We start from the raw sequence: 12,627 nt of genomic DNA on the forward strand, positions 1-12,627 counted from the left end.
AAATTCCTATACATATGGCACACCACCCACATCTTTCGTGGTCTCATACATGGACTAAATCTCATTGTCCATCGCCTCTTTCCATTTTGCAGACTCCAAGCCTTCCATGGCTTCCTTGTAGCCGTTAGGTTCATCCAAATTTACTAGTGTAATATCACTAATAAACGTATCACCCTCTCTTGTTATATGAAAACTATACAACATAGGCAAAACACTAACTCTACTGGAACGTCTAAGAGGTAAGGACTCGTCAATCGGTTCAACAAGAGTTTCCTCCTCAGGTTGAGCGCCAATGTTTGAGATTCCTTCATCATTCGATTCTTGAAGCTCTTCAAGATTGATTTGCCTCCCACTGTCTCCTTGGTTATGAGTTCTTGCTCTCGGAAAACCCCTATCCTCGCAACGAAGATAACATTGTCACTTGATCTATAGAAGAGATATCCAAAGGAGATCTGTGGGTAGCCGATGAAAATACACCGCTCACTATGAGGTTCGAGCTTGTCCCGAGTCTCTTGTCTTACGAAAGCCTCGCAACCCCAAACCTTGATGTATGCCAACGAGGGAGCTTTCCCTGTCCACATCTCGTGAGGTATTTTGGCAACCTTCTTTGTAGGGACTAGGTTAAGGATATGGGCAGTAGTCTCTATGGAATACCCCCATAAGAGATAGGTAACGAAGCCTGACTCATCATGGAATGAACCATGTCTATCAAGCTTTAATTACGCCTCTTAGCCTCACCATTCAATGTTGGTGTCCTAGGTGGTGTCAATTGCGAAACGATTCCACATTCCTTGAGGTAGACGTGGAATTCAAGACTAAGGTACTCTCAATCTCGATCGGATCGAAGCAACTTGATTTTCCTGCCCAGCTAATTCTCCACTTCTTTCTTTAACTCTTTGAACTTTTCAAAGGTTTCTGACTTGTGCTTGATTAAGTAGATATATCCATATCTGCTATAATCATCGGTGAAAGTAATATAGAAGCGGCTTACATCCCTTGTGGTGGATCTAAAAGGTCCACATACATCGGTGTGTATGAGATCCAATAAACCCTCACCCCTTTCACAAGTACCAGTGAAGGGTGACTTGGTCATCCTTCCAATTAAACAAGACTCGCACACGTCATCATCCCTAAGGTCAAATGACTCCAACACTCCATCCTTTTGGAGTTGGGCTATGCGTTTCTTGTTGACATGTCCAAGATGACAATACCACAAGCATGCTTTGTCTAAACTATTGGAAGATTCGATATGCAGCACATCATTTCCTAAGTTGGTTACTACCATCACAGTTTCATATATTCCATTACAAGGAAATGCTTCAAAATAGAAAACACCCATTAAGAAAAGCATTAATAGAACCTTTTTCTTTATCAAACGACAATCTAAATCCTTGTTTATACAAGCCATGAAAAGAAATGATATTTCTTGCCATTTCTGGCGATTAGCAACAATTATTCAACTCTAGTCCTAAACTGTCACAACTAGAAATTTTTATGCCTTGTAAATTACAACAATTAAGCCAAATTATGAATCAAAGACACAAGAGCATGTATGATGCATACTCTATGACAATAAAATTTCAAACAAACACCCCATGCAAGCATTTCAAGTAGTCAATAAGCAATTGGAAACCCTAGAAGTCCTTGTTTAAGTCCATTTTGGACTAGGACTTCCTTATTGGGCCCAATGGACCAATAAGCTTCCAATTTGACCATCTTGGGCTTAGAACTCTTAAATGGGCTCTATTTGGATCCACTTCCAATTATTTCAATATTTTGGGCCATATTCGGCCTAGAATGAAATAAATTAATTATATAAACCATGTTGGGCCATAATTAACCTAATTTAGCCCTAATAGGTCATGAAAAATTATACTTTGACTTAATTGAGCCAAACATCATCTAAATTATCTATAAGGTGGGCTTAAGGGCAAAAAGCCCAAAATTTATTTCTCTTTTCTCCTCTCTCTCGGCCCAAACTACAAACCCAAGGGAAGAAGGGTTGACTTTTGGTAGTCGCCTCACCATTATCTCTTGGATTCCCATGCTAAGGCCTCATATCTCCATGCAACAATCCCATCATCACTCTCTCCTCCTCTCTCTTTTCTTCTCTTGGCCGAACCCAACACACACACACACACACTTCACTCAACTCTCTCAAAAGAAACTCTCTCCACTCCTCTCCAAGTGTTCGAAAATTAGGAAGCTTCAAGGAGATTTTTCCCACAAACACATCATCTAAGGTAAGTTGATGTTAGATCCACAAGCTAGTTATTTCATTCCATTCAAGAATCACCTCTTAATCCATTCAAACTTATGATTTAGCACCTTAGAAGCATCTAAATTCGAGATCTTCCAAGGAGGGTTGCTAAGGCCGAATTTTCTTCTCATTTTTCTCCCTAAACCGAAACCACACCCAAGGTGAGCTTCATACCCCCTTATTTTTCGGTTTTTATAAGTTTTTGTGGGGGAGAATACAAGAAAATGTGTAGATCTATGAGTAAATGTATGCCTTGTGTGATTTTTATGCTTATATGTATGATTTTATGTGATTTGTGATGTTTATGTTAGCCAAAAGAACCTAAAAACCGAGAACTACAATATGAGGAATGAAATAAGTATAACTTATACCATTTCACACTAATCAAGTCTAGAAAAAGAGTTTAGTTGGCTAAAATGAACATTTTTGGACTTAAAACCTATTTTTGGACTCAAAATGTCAAAAATACAAAACTAAGGGGCCCAAAACAGCAAAAGATAATTTCTGGAGGTTGAAACAAGTCCAAACAGTTTTTAAGATAATTTTTCTGAATAAAAACACTTTGGAGGGGCTTAAAATGTGAATTTTAAACATAATGGGCTAAAAATGGGCTTTTCGGCCCAATAAGCCCAAATTGTGAAAATTTTGAAATATAGGGGCTGAAAATGCATGTTTCTGTAAAATAGGCGACTACAAGTGTATTGAAACTATTTTGAAGGTCAAAAATGCTTTTCAAATTCAAAAGGGATCAAAAATGCAAAAAATATCTATTTTGGGCCAAAATTGTAAAGATTGCGAAAAATGGGGGTTCCAACCGAGAAAACCTAATTTTGAAGGACGTAAGCTGTTTATTAAGTAAATCTTGGCTGAAAATGTCTTTTTCAATAAGTTTTGATGCTAAAGTGTCAAGAAAAATGGTTAGGGACTAAAATGAAAATTCTTTTATATAAAGGGTTAAAAGTGTATATTTTATCCAAGTAGTTTCACAAAAAGGTAAACTTTTACTTATAAACAAATAAATCCCATCAGATAAAATACGAGCACTACGACTACCGACGAAACGTAATTACAAATACACCATCAACACCAATATCGTTACCAAACGATTTGATTCGGTCTCGAATCAATTACAAAACAAAAATCAACAAACATTAGTACTTCAATAAAAACGTGAAATTTTTGAGAAGTCAATACACAATCGTTGGGCTTGAAAGTTTCAAATCGTGCTTGTTGGGCCTAGCTAGCCCAATGACATGATCTTTAGGCCCGAAGGGAAAGCGCTTACATGTTATTAGGCTTCTATGACCTAATTCCATGTAAAAGGACTTTCAATAGTTTGATTGTACTGTTGGGCCCCAAGGGTCCATTAGTACTGCTAGCAAAGTCGAGAAGTCAAATGCAAGTCGGGCCAAGTGCCTTTCAATAGTTTGATTGTACTGTTGGGCCCCAAGGGTCCATTAGTACTGCTAGCAAAGTCGAGAAGTCAAATGCAAGTCGGGCCAAGTGCCTTTCGCATTCACGATAGCCTTGAACGACTTATGGAAATAACGAGGGCTTCGTACCCTTTTTTCTCCTCGGTTGTGGGGCTATGAGAAGTCAGGGTGGTTGGATTAAGTGAGTCTTACGGACGACGCCAAAAGGATCATTTGTAATTGGTAGTTATAAACTAGTCATTCTCGTTAATGCGTGATTATAACGACTCACAACCCATAATTAATCCAATGTGACCTGGAATTATCGGAAACAATCGTTGTATCGGTATAACAATAAATCAGACATGTAATTCTATGTATTGGGAAAACATCGGGTTTTCCCGAGAAATCAACACTTTTAACTATGTCATGTATACAAGGTTTAACAATTATACACGCTTAAAAAAATCGACAAGCATACTACGGATCTCCACACTTTTTCTTATATACATTACTTGTTTTAGAAAATATCGGATTTTATGGGTTTTCAAACTTCACAAAAATCATTATCTTTCAAACATGACTTATGAACTCACCAACATTTCATATGTTGACATTTTTAAAAATACTTGTATTCTCAGGTAATAAGTAAATCGAAGAATAGGTATCCAATGATGTCTTGGTGTTTTGTTTAAATTAGTATCGTACGGTTTAAGTATTGGAAATGTAATGTTCAAACAATGCACCGAATGTAAACAATATATGTTGTAATATTTCAATGCATGGTGGTGAATGATGTTATGATTCATGTATATTCATTGTGATGGTATTCAATTAACTCACAATAGCCCTCGGACGTTTCCGCCGTCTGGTTCGGTGGTGTGACATAAACCACTACTAAGCACTAAAGAGTAAACTCTAATCTTGGTGACAGGTGACGATCTTCGTTTCCCCCTCGGACATTTATCTTCCCATCCTCCACATCCCTATTTCTTCTTAGGCCCTGCAAATTAGAACAAATGTGAAAAACACATCCCATATCAAGAACCCAAGAAATAGCATGCGATGAGTTATTAGATTGAATAGTATAAATACCTGCGAAGGACGACTTGATCTTCCCATCCTTGATATCTTGTAGATATTTTGGGCAGCTTTGTTTCCGATGCCCCTTTTCATGGCAGTAGTAGCACTCTGCATCCTTTGGGCTAGAGGTGGGTGTAGCTGGACAAGCCTTGGTTCAACTAGAAGAGGTGTCATCATGGGACTTTCCCTTATGGTGGCTCTTAGAAGGAGCCTTCCTCTTCTTACCCTTCCCCCGCCCAATAGCTAAGATGGGGGGCAGCTGTAGCGGGAGTTGATGCAACGGATTTGTTCTTGAGGTTGCTCTCAGCAGCCCTCAACAAGCCTTGAAGCTTGCTCAAGCTGTCCTCCTCTTTGTTCATGTGGTAGGTCATGCTAAACTTGTTGAAACATGGTGGCAAGGAGTGAAGGATGATATCAATCACCAGCTCTTCATCGAAGTCAACATTTAACTTCAGCAGGCGGTCTATGTATCGTTGCATGTTCTGCAGCTGAGCAATGACAAACTCTGCGTCCCTCATCTTGGTCGTGATCATCGAAGTGATGATCTCGTACCTCTCTTGCCTGGCACTTTGGTGGTACATGTCAAGTAAATCGTGGTGCATCTCATAGGGATAGTATTCCTCGTAGGACTTTTGGAGTTCTGCAGTCATAGTCGCGAGCATGATGCAATGGACTTTTGTAGCATCTCGCTAGTGGGCCTCAAAGGCAGCGATCTCCTCGGGAGTAGCAGTGTTGAACTTCACCTCCTTTAGCTCTGTCTCAAGGACATACTCCTTGTTCTTGTAATGGGTGACCATTTGGATGTTGCGAATCCAATCATTGAAATTCGTCCCATCGAAAATCACCCCTCCACACAAATTCATGAGCGAGAACGAGCCAGAAGTGTTGTTGTTGTTTGAGTTAGACATATGAAAAAAGAAAAGAGACAAAGTTTTATTAGAAAAGAATCCCTAATTAAACACCCAAATGAGAAATTAGGTCTAGTATCCAACAACATTATTTGCAATTTAGAAGAGTATGCCGTAATCTAAACAACAAATAATCTGAAGGTAAGTGAATGACGATTCACTAATTTCAACCATGAAAAACAAAAGGAAATTAAGTTTTAAATGTGTTGAAAGTTCCTAGATCTTTTGAGATTCACCGAACTTTTCAATGGCATGTTTAAATCTCGATATACCCTTCAAGTTTGTAACTGGGATACCGAGGATCACAAACAAGGTGTGAATAACCATGCAAATGTACTTGGTGCCCCCAATGTTACAGTCACCTAATCAATTTGCCGGTTAGCCACACATGCTCCATTGATCTATGACAAACATCAAGTCACCCTTTTCCACCATTGCTTAGACCCAAATTAGTGTGCTGGTTAACCACACACACTCCACTAACATCTTAGCAAGGGTACAAAGTGTAATATCATGGAATAGCATCATTTTCACATTTTTCCTAAAGTAACTCAGATTGGGAATTTTATAAAAAAACATTTAGTTACTTTATTAATCATTATATTTTTAATGAGGAATTAGTTGTCATATCCTACCCGTTCAACTAATGGCTCTCCACCAATCAAGGAAGCGGTGAGTGAGAGTAGACACCCATTAAACTACCATTTGATAGACAACAACCTTATACCCCCTATAGATCGGTTTCATGAATGCGGCATACTAACGGTAAGACTAGTATTTATCTTATACATACATACATATATATATATATATATATATATATATATATATATATATATATATATAATCATTATTCTTATAATATTATAATAGTATATGGGTTGAATTTTAAACTTGTAAAATTCTATGGTTTAGAATTTAAATATTTCATAATTAAATTTTTAATCAAAAAATTAAATTCCAAAACTTGAGGTCAAGTTTTGAAACATTTCAAAACTACATAGATCAAAATTCAAATAATATAATTAAACAATTAAATGGTAATTATCTAATTATGACCTAATCCAATTTCATGCAAGATAATTGATAAAATAATTTAAATCATTATGGTTTATCAAATAAGGCAATACTTATCTAATTAAATGATAAATATCTTTTATTTTGATAAGGATAGTTACAAGGAATCAATAAAAATCGGATTTTATTAATTAAAAACATTTTTTGGTAATCATCCCAAGTCAAAATAAGCCAAAATCCCGAAAATCCATCTGTCTCACAGCCCAACTCGCCAAGTCCCTTACAGAACTCGCCGAGTTCATCTGACTCGCCGAGTTCATCTGACTCGCCGAGTTCATCTTGGGACTCAACAAGTCTGTCAGGCAGAAGGCAGAAAAATCAATTTTAAGCAATAAATAAATACACAATGCATCAAATACAATAGAAACCAAGCATGGCTCTGATACCATTGATGGGTTTTGAGCAAAAGAACATTCCTATGTGCACATGCAAAACCCTAAAGCTTTAGATCTAGGTTTCTCTATTCTACATGCAAATTTATCCAAAGCTTGTAAACCCTAATCTAGCTTACTATAAAAATCCAAATCTACAAGAAAAAAAGTTTAGATGATTACCTTTGATAGTAGCAAGAATGTTCAACTTCAAGAGCTTAGTATCACAGTTGTAATACCTCTAATGGCTTTCAAACACCAAGGCAAGAAAGTGATCAAGAAGAGAGCGAATGGAGGCTTGATTTCAGCTCCTAGAACTCTAGGATTTCTTGAGGTAGCCGAAATATGAAGCCATGGGGTCCTTTATATAGGTGTGCTGCTAGGGTTTCAGTCAAAACCCTAATTGGATAGCTTAGGCCTTAAGCAGTCCAATGGAACCCTCCAGAACAAGGCCTTGGATGATTTCAAGTGGGATTCCACCTTAAAATCATACACCCTATAATCTAAGAGATCCACAACCCAAAATCCAATGATCTTATAATTACAATTCTAGTCCCCTTAGTTCAATTAATCTCCTTTGATCACAAAATCAATTTCTTAATTAATTCTTGATAAATATTAATTAAATAATATGATTTCTCTTTTAATATGTTATTCTAATAATATATTAATAAACCATAATATCCTCTCTCTCCAAAAATCATCCTGTTAAGTTTCTTTGGTGAAGGCAACCCAAAAGGACCATGCAATAACCAGGTCAAGTACATACTAAATATAGTTATTGACTTAGACACTAATCCAACAAATATCTTATATTCTTAAAATAATGACATATGAGTTGGTTTCTAGGAGTCGTTTATGCATTGATAATACGTAAACTCATCAATAACTTAATGTTATAAAACGTATAATACGTAAATGCATTAGTAACTTAATGTTATTAAATGTATTGTTGTGTGTGATTTGATGAGTAAATAGTGCAAGAATATGAGTCAAAGTTTATCCGTTGCTTTTATCCAAAGTGGGATAAAAGCGATATTTTTGGGCCTTCAATGATTTAGTGATGACAACCTAAGCGCTTGGTCAAGCCTGGACTAAGCTGATGTGTTCAATTGTAGTCTGCTTTAGTCGTCGTAAATCGGAAGTCGGGAAACAAACCTTGGATAGAGAGAATGATTATAATCCATGTCTCATGTCCATACAATATCTTGTAGACTGGAGGAGTATTTGATCCCTTATCTAAAGGACGCGTTACTGATAAGATAATAGTTCGACAACAACTTTTGAAAGCTATGATTACTAATCAGATTCTAAAGTCATATTTGTAATAATAGTTATTAGACTTATCCAAGTGAGAGACTGTTGGATTAGGTGTCTAAGACCATAACTATATTTGGTATGTACATGATTTGATTATGAGCATGGTCCTTATGGGTTGCCTTCACTCATGCAACTTGATAGGATGACTAGTGAAGAGAGAGAAAGTAGGATTTATTATATGAATAATAAATTGGTACTCAGAATGATTTTATTATTATATTACAAGATTAATATATCATTTGGAAATCATATTATTATTTGGTAACTAATCAGAAATTAAGTTGATAGTAATTTTGGGATTAAAAGGAACTGCTTAATAATGGAAAGGCTGTTTTGCAAATCCTTGATAATTGCAAAACTGGGCTGATGGACTCCTTATTTAGGAATCGATGAAATCCTATAAGGAGGCCCTATAGATTTCGTCCAAGGACTCTTATGGAGGAGTCCATGGGTTGCTTAAGCCTTAAGTAGGAATTACGGTTTCCTCCAAAAACACTAGCATCCCACACAACTATATACACCCCCGATACATTTAAAAATCGGTTCATGCATTCCAAAAAGAAACCTTAGCCGATTTCTTGCATCTTTCCTCTCATCCTTTGCATTGAGTGTTTGTAACACCATTAGAGGTGAAACAGTTGGGGCAGTAGGATTTTAGAAGTCAAGATCAACCAAGGATTTTTCTTGTTATTACTATATAACAAGCAAGGTAACATCTAAACCCTAATTTATATGTCAATTTTGAAATTGAATATGCTCGTATTAGGGTTATTCCTTTGAAGTTTGTATTTGCATGTTCAATAGATAAAAACTTAGATCCAAAGAAATTATGGTTGTATGATCACTTAGGATTGTAGTTATTCCCAAAACCCATCAATAGCATGCGCATCATACTATAACACATATAAAAGCAACTCAAATACACCATATAAAGCAAGTATCCATATTGTGGGAGATCACTTTCTCGAGCTCTGGCTAACTGTACACATCACATCTTCTTTTTTCTTCTCTTGAAATGAATCTTTTCCAAAAAGGTTAATAAAAACTCTCAGATCCATAGTTTGAGTTTGGAATCCCACGAGTGTTCATCCAAATCCCTGAAACCAAGGCTCTGATACCAACTTGTAACATATGAAATTTTCATTTTTAAAATAGAATAAGCACCCATTTTTAATAAAGTTACATTCAAGTTCAACCATTTGTTTATAAACTAATATTTAGAAATCATAGTAATAATAAATATAATGTGGAATCTCGAATCATAAAATCGTTGATGTATGTGTATAGTCCCGCATTCACAATTTGATAAGTACCTGCAAAATGTTTAATCCATAACTATAAGCTCAAAGTTTAGTGAGATCCTCAAAATATCACATAAAAGACATCATAATAATTAGCTAAGGGTTATCAGCAGCCCCGAGACTATCAACTGTCCAGAATATCACATAACACAAAAATATAAACAATTATGGGTTATTAGCAACCCTCAGGACTATCAGCAGTCCTAGTAGGCTAACAGCACACCATGTGGATGAATAAGACCCAGCTGGTCAGCATGTATATGCTACCATACAGGAAAGTATAGTAAGAAGACTCGCTTGAATGAATTGTTGAAATCCAATGCTCAAAGTCTCATAGAATCAGCTACATGAACCACTTAAACCATACACAAGCTAAACCTTAGACTATAGCTTAAAACCCCTCAAAGTTTGCCCAAAAGTCAAACTGGTAAAAGTCACCAGCCAACGATATAAGTCAACCCTTAGACAATTCCAACATCGTGACCACTCATTGGTTACATTGTGGCATCTTCATGACAAAATAGCTACGATGGCACCAGTCGTCACGTTATGGCAAGTAGATTGCCACGTCGTGAACACTAAACTCTCACTTCTTAATGGGTTAAGCTCTTAATCCTTCAAACAACCCAGCCATACTTCTTAATGGGTTAAGCTCTTACTTCTATACCAACATAAAAATCATAGCTTTCAAGTCATGCATGCGCAATGCAAGTATAGATCTCAAACTCGGTCAAAATGGGGTAATAAGACCAAAATCTCATGCATGGAGTTCAATAAGAAAAAAAAAACTTCATATCCAAAAGATATAGAGACCAAGGTGAGTAATAACTTTGCAAACTTTAACTCATATAACCAACCTAAAATAAAAAATGAGCCAAGAAATTCCATAAATTCTTGATCTATGGGCAGAGAACCAAAAAGGTGGAAGCTTTATACCTTACCAAGCTTCACAATATGTAGAAGGTGCAAGACCTGGAGTGATACACTATTTCAACCAACATGCAAACGACATCCTTCTTCGCCAAGGGATAAAATCATCACAAAAAGCTCACAAGGTCCAAATGAAGGTTTGCGTTTCATAAAGGGTGAAAGGGAGGGTAATGGAGGTTGAGGGTATGCAAACCCTAACTCTCACTTCCTTTAAATAGGGGCACAAATCCTTAAATTAAGATTAAGCCTTCAGGCGGCCGCCACATCATGACCATCAGCTTGTCACGTCGTGGCACACAATACTAATGTGCATTTATACAACTATTTCCATGTCGTGGCAATCCACGACACAATATTTTCCTTAAAAAAACCCATCTTTGATCCCGTTATATCATTAGCTGATTCATTCAGAAAATCAAATGTTAAAAACACCACCAATGATATAGACCGAACAGTCCAGAACATCCCGACCGTGAATTCTAACCAATCCCAAGCCCGAAATTCATGACTAAAAGACCTCAAATACACACTTGACTTCCTAACAAGTCATCACTAACCAACTGATTCCATGATCGCAACCATGGTCAATTGAAAATCCCGCATGACATCCAAACTCCCAAACAACTTGGGTGCACAACCATCTATCAAATAATCCAAGAGAATTACAATGAACTATATCACTGGTAACTTTACTCACATGAAACCTTCTCATAAAACAAACACATATCCACTAAGAAGAAGCCAATGGTGAACTACAAATATATAACCATGATTTTTCCAACAGGTCACATTTTACAAAAGCCTGACCAAAACTTGTCTGATGCTGAGCCATCAGTAGTATCTCCATACTACTCAAATAGCCAACCATGCTAAAGACCAATGAACAAAACACGTGGGTCACCACGATACAAATGTATGCCCAAGTCTCGTAAGTGAAATCCATAACGGTTCACGACACATCGTGACACCATCCAACAATTGGAATGATAAGCTCACAGTTCCTAACCGTTCTCTCCATCACCCAACCACAAACATGAAGACTCCTAAACAGTACCTAGTGGGATTTTAGGTACACAACCAACATCTAGCCGACCAACAGGAACCCAATCAACATCATTCCCAACATTAGTCAACCACAAAACTAGCCATACAATTCAACAGTATGTAAACCCCACCACAATCTATTCTGTTACTAAAGCAACACAAGATGAAAACATGATTGCATATGACCAAAAAAATAAGGTAGACAGTTGAACGAACGTTCCAACCCGAAAGGAAAAAATATGATGAGACACATTCCAGAAAGTTGAACCAGGTGTTCTCAGGCTATCTTATTCGATCCACCTGAAGTCCTAAAAACCATGTTAGATGAACCTTAACTGCTAATAGAAACACCCTCTTTAAAACCCAAAACCGGATCCCACACCTTAGCTGAAATTAAATACATCCCACCAATGTGTAACAAACCCGAGAAAACTTTCAGATGTGTAGAAGAATCCTAAAATTATCCAGAAATGTTTCCAACACCCTGCTCGAATCAATCAAAATACCAACCCAGACGATGCGACATGACAAAACTGGACTCTATGTAGGCTACGGGCACACCTAAAAAACTGAACAATGTCGCTCCGAAATCCAAACTCCCAATAACCAAGGACAACTGCCAACTCAAGCCTACTAGAAACAAAAATTCAACAACCATACAATCGAGAGTACATATACACAGAGACCAAGATATATATCTTAAAAAAGTTGAGGAAGATTTGACACATCAATTGCATCTTAAACTAGTAATGATTGGAGACCCTCAAACGACTCCCAAATGTTGATAAGGAATGAAATAACCAATCCATCGAAAATGGATCGAAAACTAAACCTGATGATCCCACACATACTGAACAAATCCCATGCGAAAATACTCTTACCAAACTCTAAGCATGATCGATAGATTAACAATTACCTATC

The sequence above is a fragment of the Lactuca saligna genome, chromosome 7 (assembly GCF_052625555.1).
Source record: "Lactuca saligna cultivar CGN05327 chromosome 7, ASM5262555v1, whole genome shotgun sequence".
NCBI lineage: Eukaryota > Viridiplantae > Streptophyta > Magnoliopsida > Asterales > Asteraceae > Lactuca > Lactuca saligna.